At 35.7% G+C, this 11,351-nt stretch overlaps 1 protein-coding gene across 1 annotated transcript in view; it reads left to right on the top strand.

Moving 5' to 3' along the window:
- The window catches only part of LOC142353031 (uncharacterized), a 280,268-nt gene that overhangs the window by 209,827 nt on the left and 59,090 nt on the right, over positions 1-11,351 (top strand). The gene's annotated exons all lie outside the window — the stretch shown is intronic.

Below are 11,351 nucleotides of genomic sequence, written 5' to 3' on the forward strand. Positions count from 1 at the left end.
TGTTGGCCTTCTCTTGGTTTCTTACGACTCGAAGAGGAGTATTGGTTTTCTTGAAGTTTTTTTTTACCGGAAGTACTATTCGTTCAGACGGCCTTTTGACCTAAAATCGAAAGTGAGAAAAACTGCCGGGTGAACTAATCTTTTGTGAGCGAGAGAATTTTTTTTGATCATGCGCAGCGTTCAGTGATTGACTTTTTGACATTGAAAAAAGATTTTTGACGAATTGGCGCTTATAGATAACAATTCTTAGCCGTTTTTGTTTTTGTCCAATTGGCCCAGTTTGTTTCTTTGGAATTTAGTTTTAGTGGAAATGATCTTCCGTCGATGCTGCAGTAGTATGTAGCTCTCTGAAATTGATACCACAGTGTTTTTGAGAGCCTAACAATGCATTTCAATGCTTTTGCCATTAATGGATCTTTAAGCGGACTTCTCAAAAATCAGTGCATATTAATTTATTTTTTTGATAATTCATGCATTGAATGCATCTTTATAACGTCAGATATTTTTTTAAAATAAAATTGCACACATGCTAATCCGTTTTTGTCAGTTTTTTTCCAATTTTTCTTAGTTTTTTGTTTATACTTTGGTTTTAAGTACTTGGAAAAAGTCTTCACGTGCACTGCTAGGGATCATAATTTTTTCAAAATAGCTGAATCATTTTTAATGTTTTGCCTTCGGAATTCAGTAAAGTTTTCTTCTGTAAGTGTCATTTCAAGTTTTTTTGACTTTTGGTTTAAAAATTGGGTTCATTTTTGGAGTCTTTGAAATCTGTCAAAGTTTTTTTGTGAAGAAGAGGACGGTTCTTTAGTTTTTATATGCCTTGAATACCCAACAATAATATGCGTTTGTTTTATACTTCAGTTTTATTCAATTTTTTATTAATTTTTAAAAATCAATAACTAGTCTTTTGTTTTTTAAAATGTTTCATACTCTCCAGGTTCTATTATGTATCATTCTAACTTTTTGAATTCTGTAGTTTTATTCAATATGCTTTTATCATTCGTTCCAATAATTTAATGATTTTTAGCCATTTCCTTAGATTTTTTTTGCAATTGTTTTCTTTTAATATTATTCCGCACTCAGATTTTGATGATATTTGTTCAAAGTTTTTCACTGATTAATAGCTGCAGTTATTCTTTCTGCCTGAGTTTTGATATTGAAAGATTTTTCTGCATTCTATTATAGTTGTTCCTTTGTCTTTTTCATGATTAACTTTTTTCTGCAACAGTTTTAAACCCAATTTGTCTATCATATCTGCAACAAGGGGGGTTATGTCTGATTTTCAGCAACGAAAAAGATGTGTTTTCTTAAGTGCTAAGTTTTCTTTCTTTTTTGAAAAGTTAAGTTTCTAATAATCTTATCTGCCTCGTGCTTTCAAAATGAGTTTTTCGGAATCCCAGAGTTGCTTGTGAAATTCTAATTTTTAAGACTAGTTTCATTAGTTTTTTCATAAAAATTTGTTGCCGTGTCAGTTTCTTGAGACTTTCAGTATTTGATGATCCTCAGATTTTAGGCCATTTTTCAATGTTAATTGTTGTTTTTAATATCAATTTTCGTTTTTATCAAAATTTAAGTTGATTTTTTGAGTCAAAGTTATGTCTTATGTTTTAAATGTGCAATATCTTTTAGGGCTACTGATTGTTGTGGTATTTTTTTTAACCCTTTGCAACGATGTCAATGTTCAATTCTTTCTCTATGTGACAGCGGTGCAATTTTTACCAAATTTTTTGATCAAAATTCAATTCTGACAGGGTAAGAAGTTACTGTTGTAAGAAATGAGGTAACGGTTTTGGCTGCAAATATGATTTTTTGTGAACGTCCGACGATTCGAGTCGCTTCCGGAATTCTTCCGGCCGTTTTTTTTATTCCGCCGTCAATAATTTTGTTACGACGATAAGACGTCACAATCACTTCAAATCTGTTTTCTGTTCATTCGTTCATGCAATTTCAACTGAACTGCGTGTGTGAAGTCAGTTTCACTCTTAGTGGAGAGAGTTTTTTGTTCAATTGCGTGATTAAGTTTTTAGTCGCACGTGACCTACCTCACTCTCAAAAATTACTTCCTCGCCTAAAATTGACTTTTTGTACTTTCATTCAAAGAGATGAGGTCAATTGAGTGCACGTCACGCTAATTGAAGGGTGCTTGAGGGCAGCTGATAGAAGCAACAATGGTCAAACTGATTCTTAATAAAAAATTAACTTCTCAGCATTTTTTTAAAAAGTAGCTTCTTTTTGGTCTGTTTCTTTTACTGTCTTTTTGAGACTGCAGATCTACAAATCTATTACGGCTATTTTATGACAATTTGACAAGTTTAACGTCTTCTGATTTTCAGAGAGTGGAGTTCGTACTTACCTAGTCTTGCGCGCAGAGGAATCATTTAAATTTAGATGTTACCCACCAGGCTTGCACCTTTGATAACGGTTAATCATTTGCCGTAAAAAGCTCCACGAACTGGTCACTACTGAGATATTTGAAACCATTATGGATTGAGATCTGGATTAAATTCATCATTATCATCGTTATTATTATTGTTCATTATTAATAGCCGCACAGCGATAGCTGAGGCTATTATTGGCCTTCTCTTGGTTTTTTACAATTCAAAGAATTTGAATTGTATTGGGGCGCTGTCTTTTTTTTTAAGATCTGTTCACACATTTTCATGATTTTTGAAGTCAAATTGGAGTAGTGATTTTGGTCACGCCGAAACAGGAAGTGGAGCGAAAAAGCGAGTGGTTTTGCGGCGTGAATTGTTTTCGCTCCAAATTTAAAGTAGAGTGAGAAAACGGTGTTTGAACAAAAATTGGCTTTCTCGCTAGTGGTTTTTTGTTCACATGCGGCAATTTGACTTCGATTTTTACCGTTTTTTCGTTTTTTTGGATCGGATTTTTTTCTAAATGGTTTTACCAATCCATTCATAGTCCGTTCTAGGTCTAGTTTTCTGTTTAGTCAATGAAAATTCTTTGAATTGTACGTCAGGACTTGTCCTGCTATGTTTTTTTATTTCGTCGTCATGATTTTTGTTACGACCATATGACGTCACAGCCATCTTTTGTTCATTCGTTCATGCAATTTCAACTGAATTGCATGTGTGACGTCATTTTTCGCTCTTAGTGGAGCGAGTTTTTTTGTTCATGCGCGTGATTAAATTTTTGGTCACACTTGACTTACCTCACTCTCAAAAATGACTTCCTCACTTTGAAATTGACTTTTATTTACTTTAATTCAAAGAGATAAGGTCAAAGGGTATGTATCACTCTAAATGAAGGTTATTTGAGATCAGCTAATAGAGGCAGCAATAACTTATACAGATTTTTAATCAAAATATAACAGATCAGCCTTCAATGAAAAGACGAATTTTTTTGTTCTGTCTTTTTTACTGTTTTTTAGACTGCCGATCTACGAATCTATTGCGGCTATTTTCTGGCAATCTGCCAGCTATGTTATTATTATTATTATTATTATTATTATTATTATTACTATTATTATTATTATTATTATTATTATTATTATTATTATTATTATTATTATTATTATTATTATTATTATTATTATTATTATTATTATTATTATTATTATTATTATTATTATTATTATTATTATTATTATTATTATTATTATTATTATTATTATTATTATTATTATTATTATTATTATTATTATTATTATTATTATTATTATTATTATTATTATTATTATTATTATTATTATTATTATTATTATTATTATTATTATTATTATTATTATTATTATTATTATTATTATTATTATTATTATTATTATTATTATTATTATTATTATTATTATTATTATTATTATTATTATTATTATTATTATTATTATTATTATTATTATTATTATTATTATTATTATTATTATTATTATTATTATTATTATTATTATTATTATTATTATTCATCATTAAGTAAACCTAATACTACAATAATCTGCGTGCACTTTATTCAAATTTCAAGACTGAGCTGAGCGTCTGTTTATTGTTCCAATTTGTTTTTATGGCTTTTAAGCTGTTAGCAGCCTTTTGTTACTGCTGGAAAGGAATTGAGATTTTCAACGTCTGCTGACTGACTAGCGGGCGCTCCAGGTGATGTTTATAGAGTTGGAAATTTCGCTTCAGTTTTTTAGCACTTTTTCGGACCGTTGTTTTTTCACGAAAATTTGGATTAGAAGGAATGCATCTCGTGCGTTGGTTTGAAAAGCCGCTTGCGTATTTTTTCTTTTAAAATGTTGCGGTAATAGCGGCTGCTTTTGACCTTCTTTAATTCTGATTGTTTTAGGGGCCACAGAATGAAATCGACCAAAAGTTTTTTGCGGCATCATTGCGTGTTTTGCAGATACATAATTGTTGAGTTTAAAAAAACTGGTTTTTATCTTTATTTAATACGTTAGTAAATAGAAAACAAATGCCGGCTTATTTTTGCTACTTTCCGCCAGATTGAGTTGAAGTCAGCTTGCCAACATCCGTTAACTCCACATTGGGGATGAAAGTCTCTCGAAGATTGAAAACAAAAATAAATTTTTGTGACAACTTTGGGGTGACCATACTCCTTTTTTAGAATAGCTGGAGACATAAGATAGAATAGCTAGTTTGATTTTATGTAATCAAATTCAGCTACAAGTTTCTACTTTGTTAAATAACTGCTACTACATAAAGTGCTCTTTCAGGTTATGACGTTTCGGTGACGTCATACCAAATTCACATTATGCATGTTTAACTCCTCATGTACCTCACTCTGTATTGCAATTTGATGGAGTGTAAAAATCATTCGTCAGATGTGATCAATATGGTAATGTGGTCAGTTTCTTATGTAATATCTATCTGGTAATTGCGCCGTAGTAATATGTAGCCAATGTCAGATATGTAAAGTAAATAATAAGGGGATAGAAAAAAGTAAATAGAGTAGTATAGAACCAGGAAATCAGTTAGATTTTTGATTTCTATGAGAGTTTTGTCGTGGTCGATAACACGGGTCAAAGAATTCAATAAGTTGAATTTTAAATTAAATTTTGAACTGAAAATATACAAAAATTAGCTTGTATTTATAGTGGTTATCTATGCGAAAATATACAGAGAAAATTTAGATTAGCTAAAAATATTTTACATGATTGGCATGTGAATAGATCTTAACTCCGAATCCCGGAGGTGATATTCTATTTTCATCAACATTTCATGAGAATCATATTTGGCTTGGGTACAATCGAGTTCATTAGTTGGAGGTCGGTGGATGTTAGAATCAGGTTTCTGTTGGTGGGAGAATTTACTTCTGACATATGATTGATAGGTCAATAAGATAATGATAGCGCCAAAACAAAATTAGAATTGAGTTTAGTTTTGTAGCCATTACTTATCGACACAGCAATAAAGTTCGTCAGGTAAGTTCTTCTTTCGTTCTTTGAAACTTTAATAAAACTTCTAAGTTTCTTGATGTTTCATTGAAACCATCACATCCTCCCTCCTTTTTTAAGCAAGTTTGTGGGTATAGGTTCTCCAAATCTGTCAGGTTGTTTTCTGTTCCTGGTTGATGTTCGTGAAGGCTCTGAGGTTTCGGGTTGTTGGTGCTCTGCAGATGATGTGGCTGCAGAAGCTTCATCTTGATGTGAAGGTCCCACATCTGTGTTCTGAAGTTGTGGTTCTGATTGAGATATGGTCTCCTCCACTGCTGGTTCAGTTTTCACATTGTCCTCGTCTAGTCTCGCAATTTGGTTGTCGCTCACTAGAATAGTCCGTGCTGAGTTTTCGGGCTGTATGAAAGATGTGTTCAAGCCCTTCCTGATGATGAAGGTAGCAGGAACTGTCTTTGTGTTTTCGTTGGCCTTGAATAGAATGGGTTCGCACAAGTCGAAATCTGCTATTGCTGGTAGTCTCACTCTGCGTCCCAACAAGAGTTCAACTGGAGTTTTGCTCCTCGTCTTTGAAGTGTTGCGATGTGTCATCAGTGCCCTTTGCAGGAATGCTCCAAATGACACATTAAGGTTTGGACTCCACGCTTGAAGTGTCCGCTTCACTGTCTGAACTGCTCTTTCAGCTAGTCCATTAGCTCTTGGATGATAGACGGGTGATTCTATTTTCTTAATTCCCAGTGATTCACACCACTGTTTAAGGTCACCACTTACAAATTCAGGACCATTATCAGAAACTAAAGTTTTTGGTATTCCGAATCTTGCAAAGATTTGACTAAGATATATTTTAACTGTTTCTGATGTTCTATTTCCCGCGGGGAAGGCTTCTATCCAACCAGAACCCGCGTCAACAATTACTAATATATTGCCTTTGTCCTTAACATAACCCCAGTCCATGTGGAGCCGTTCCCAAACGTCGGCTTCTGGCCACGTAGAGACTGTTTTTCCCAGGCTAGGCCTGTTCAATTGACAATTCTTACATTTACTAACAAAGTGTTGAACGTCTTGGGTAATTCCAGGCCACCAAGCTATCATTCTGACTGATGCCTCAGTTGCATTCTTTATGGGATGTGTCTCATGCGCTTTTGTCAAAACCAAGTGTCGTAGTTTGGGTGGAATGAAAGGAACAACACCTCTGAAGATGATTCCATTATGTAAAGTAAGTGCATCTTTCTGTTGTTCGAATCCTTTTTCCGCTTCTGAACATTGTTTCCAATTGCCGCTTTTGATTCGTTTCATTATGTCCTGGAAGAGTCTGTTTGTTCCAAGTTCAGTTTTGATTTCTGCTTGGGTCACCAAATCACTCTGAGCGAAGTAGATGTTATTGATTGCGAAGCACACTCGATCGTTGTCGGATTCTTATTCGTCAAAATCCATTCTGCTCAAAGCATCTGCATGGGTATCTGCTCCCCTGGTGTGTACTTCAACTCATAGTCGAAACCCATTAGAGCTATTGCCCATCTTGTGATTCTCGCTGATGCTGTCTTCGGGATCTCCTCGTCTGGTGCAAAGAGATATTTGAGTGGTTTGTGGTCAGTCTGTAGGGTAAATCGTCTTCCAAGAAGGAATTGCTTCAATCTTGTGACCACAAAGACAATTGCCAGTGCTTCCCGCTCTATGTTCGAGTAGTTTTGCTCCGCTGGAGTCAATTTTCTCGATACATATATGACTGGATGTCCTTCTTGCGAAAGAACCCCGCCAATGGCTTTTTCAGAGGCGTCAGTAGTAACTGTTGCTTCTTTTTGTAGACTATATGGCTGTACTAGTGGGTTAGCACATAATTCATTTTTTATGTCTTCAAAGGCTTTTTGTTGCATTTTGCCCCATGAGAAATCGCTATTTCTCATGTTATTTAAGGGTAGCATTTTTGTTGCAAAATCAGGAATCGTTCTTCCGTAAAAATTAGCTAGCCCAACAAACGATTCGAGTTGTTTATTGTTAGTTGGTGCTTTTGCATTTTTTATTTTTTCAACATGTTTGGGATCTGGTGCTATTCCCTCCTTTGAAATGGAGTATCCCAAAAAGCTAACGCTATCGACGGGTTTTGAGTTAGATTTTTTCTCATTAATAGTAAAGTGTTTCTCACGTAGTCGACTCTTGACTGCAAGCATTCTCTTGTCGAAGTGCTTCTTGGTAGTTCCATACACCAATACATCGTCTTGAAAGATCACAACACCTTTGATTCCTTTGAGTGTTGATTCTATACAATTCTGGAAGATTGAAGAAGAGTTTTTCAATCCCTGAGGTAGTCGGCACATCTTGAACAGTCCCTGAGATGTGTCGATTGTGCATATATCTTTTGCTTCTTCGTCAAGTTCAATTTGATAGTAGGCATCTGAGAGGTCAATTTTGCCAAAGTATGAGGCCCCATGTAGGTTATGGAAGATCGTCTCCATGTCTGGTATTGGGTAGTCCTCATCCATGACCTTTCCATTGATGTGCACTTTCAAGTCCACGCAAAGTCTGAGTTCTCCACTCTTCTTTCTCTGCCACACCACTGGAGATGCATTAGTGACTCCTCCTGGCTGTACCGTTTCAAGGATGCCTTGTCTGACCATTTGTTCCAGCTTCTCTGTGACCTTGTCTTGAAGAGGTAGAGGTATTTTTCTGGCTTTGCAGAACATTGGCTGTGTTCCTGGTATCAACTTCACATGAGCTTTGTAACCCTTCACAGCAGGTAGGTGCTCGGCTGTTATGTTGTTCACGCCGTGCTTGGGTAGAAGGTCTCTACCAAGTAGTCCAAATTCTTTATCAGACTGCACCACTGCAAGTTGTTTTTGAGTGAGCCTGCTTCCGTTCCACTCAACGTCGCAAGTAAGTGATCCCAGAAGCGTTAATTGATGACCATCATAAGCTTCAAGATGTCTTATCTTACCATCCAACTGAGGTTTACCAAGCTCAGTCCATATTTTTGATGATATCACTGTGCTATCTGCACCTGTGTCTACCTGCATTTTTACTTTGCAGTTATTTATTGAGATGTATTCCCATGTCACAGACATGCTAAAGATTTGTTCTTTAGTATAAAACATTCCCATCTCCGATGCTGGAGATGCTTGCTCTGAAGAAACATTTTCTTCTTTGCAAAAATTATTCAGTTTATTGTACTTACCTGAATTTGGTTGGGGTTTGCTTCTACACATTTTTGAGAAGTGTCCCACCTTTTCACAGGTGTTGCATTTCTTACTTAGCGCTGGACAAGTTCTGCTAGAGTGTGGCTTACCTCCACACCTAGTGCACATGTTGCTGTTTCTATTAGCCGTAATTTTTTCATTTGGTTTTCGAAAGGTCTTTTTGAAGTTGAACCCAACTTCTTCTTTCACCGTAAAGGGCTTATTACCTGATGAAGAACTTGCAAAAGCCATTGCTTGACTTCTGAACTGTAAGCTCTCGGTCATTTCAGTAACCGACATTGCTGGTTTTGTTTTAATACCGTCTAGTAGTCTAAGTTTTGCTTCAGGGTCCTTCAAACCTGAGATAAACTTTATTTTTACCAACTCCTCTTCGGGGTTGGCCGCTGTTTTCAATTTTTCGAAGTCACAATGGCGTGCTTCCTCTCTAAGACGTGCTAGGAAGTCGTCGTCTGACTCCCCTACACCTTGGATTACGGACAGAAATTTAGCCCTTTCTGCCGTTACTACTCTCTCTTTAGAAGTATAATTTTGAATCGCCAATCTGATGTCTTTATACGGTGTGTCTATCAAATTCCTAGGACTCATTAAGCTCCTAAGTTTAATAATTGCATCTTGCCCGCACATACTAAGAAAGAGATTGGTTACCTGTAGGTCCTGTACAGTACCATCGGTGCTGACCTTGTCCTCTTTCTTCTCTGCGGGACATTTCGCCACAAAAGACATAATCCACGCAGTAGCTGATTCTGCATTCTGTAGATCCAAAATTTGTCTGTCTGTAGCTGGTCTGGACACCATTGTCGTGGTCGATAACACGGGTCAAAGAATTCAATAAGTTGAATTTTAAATTAAATTTTGAACTGAAAATATTCAAAAATTAGCTTGTATTTATAGTGGTTATCTATGCGAAAATATACAGAGAAAGTTTAGATTAGCTAAAAATATTTTACATGATTGGCATGTGAATAGATCTTAACTCCGAATCCCAGAGGTGATATTCTATTTTCATCAACATTTCATGAGAATCATATTTGGCTTGGGTACAATCGAGTTCATTAGTTGGAGGTCGGTGGATGTTAGAATCAGGTTTCTGTTGGTGGGAGAATTTACTTCTGACATATGATTGATAGGTCAATAAGATAATGATAGCGCCAAAACAAAATTAGAATTGAGTTTAGTTTTGTAGCCATTACTTATCGACACAGCAATAAATCTCGTCAGGTAAGTTCTTCTTTCGTTCTTTGAAACTTTAATAAAACTTCTAAGTTTCTTGATGTTTCATTGAAACCATCACAAGTTTCAAGTTCGAGTTTTGTCTTTCGTCATTTTGTTTCACAGGTCTACTCAGCTATCGTAGTTGTTTTCTGACAATCTTGCTGCTGCTTTCTATTCTATAGAATTTTTTTACTAAAATTTTCTTTTTGCCAACTTTATTTCTTCAAGTTTGAATCCTTGCATGTTGTAATGTAACATTAGAAATTCAAATTTTAATAGTTTAAATGTTTTTTTAATGGAATAAGAGAGGTTATTTATTAAAGAACAGTAAATTAATCTGAGGTAAATTTCGCGCACCTAATCTGGCTGCCTATTTTGTAGTAGGAATAAGACATAATATGAATTCTAAATTTTTGAGCACTTTTTTCAGTCTTATTTTTTTCTGCGAAGTTATGCGACAGTATGATTTTGACATGTACATCAGAAAAAAATCAGAACCTAGGTTATCCTAATTTTTTACTCCGATACTTGTAATGTTTGACATGGTTTTGATGCTTGAGAGATTAAAATACAGAATAAAAGTTATTATTTTGTAATGTTAGCGCTGAAAAAATGTGAGCTGGCTTCGAGTACTTGTGACAAAAATTTTGTTCATCTTGGAGTACTGAAAACGTGGTTTGGAGTTGCATATATCTGTTTGTTTTTCTTTTTAAAGTCATGTGAATTTTTTTTTGCGCTCAAACGAAGTAGTCTTTCTCTGTGCGGTCTTATACGATGCGATTGTTCACTTAGCCGATTTTTCTTCTGACCAATTTGATTTTGCTTCCTCAAAAACGGTATAAACAGGTAGCGCTCAGAGGGCATTAAGTTGTCTTAGACCTCTAGGATCTCTAAGTCCTATGCCTAACTATACACTAAGAATGCGATTCACTAAAGCTGTTTCGAGGAGAATTTAATGGTGTGAAAGGTGGTTCTTAATCTTAAAAATTTGATAACACCCCTGCCCCCCCCCCGGGCATCAACCCTCCATCACCCCCCCCCCCCCCTCAGCTCTCCCATTGTCCACGCTCCTCCACCTGTCAGTTTGAACCCCACCTAACCTTCGTGCAATCCTACCCCCATCGCTTCAACCCCCCCCCCCCCTCTGAATGCTTCCCCCTAGCATACACACACTCTGGTCACCCCAATGCTAGCATCCATAAGCCCCAGCTGGCTACCAAAGCCAACCTCTCGCCGGTCGTTTGAGAGCAATTCCCCCGACGTTAGTCTGTTTTGTTTACAAATATTATCTGACAAAGTGCTCGCTGTTTTGTCTGTGATCAATCAGCAGAGAGGGCAGTTAATGAGGAAAAAAAACAAACGTGACAAATTTTTAATTGATGTTTTTTTGTCAGCTGTTTTGTGATGTTTTTTTGTTCTGATTTCAAATCCAGTAATTATTTTGGCTGCTACCTGTTTCTTCTTGCTTCTCTCATTTCCCGACTTCTTTTTAAATTTTTAATAAACGAGTATTGTCATTAAACAGAAATATTTAAGCGTCATGGAATATTTGTAGGTATTTAACTGCAGAAATGAGCCGGGCTGGCATG

Source organism: Convolutriloba macropyga, chromosome 14 (genome assembly GCF_964194025.1).
Source record: "Convolutriloba macropyga chromosome 14, txConMacr16.3, whole genome shotgun sequence".
Lineage (NCBI taxonomy): Eukaryota > Metazoa > Xenacoelomorpha > Acoela > Convolutidae > Convolutriloba > Convolutriloba macropyga.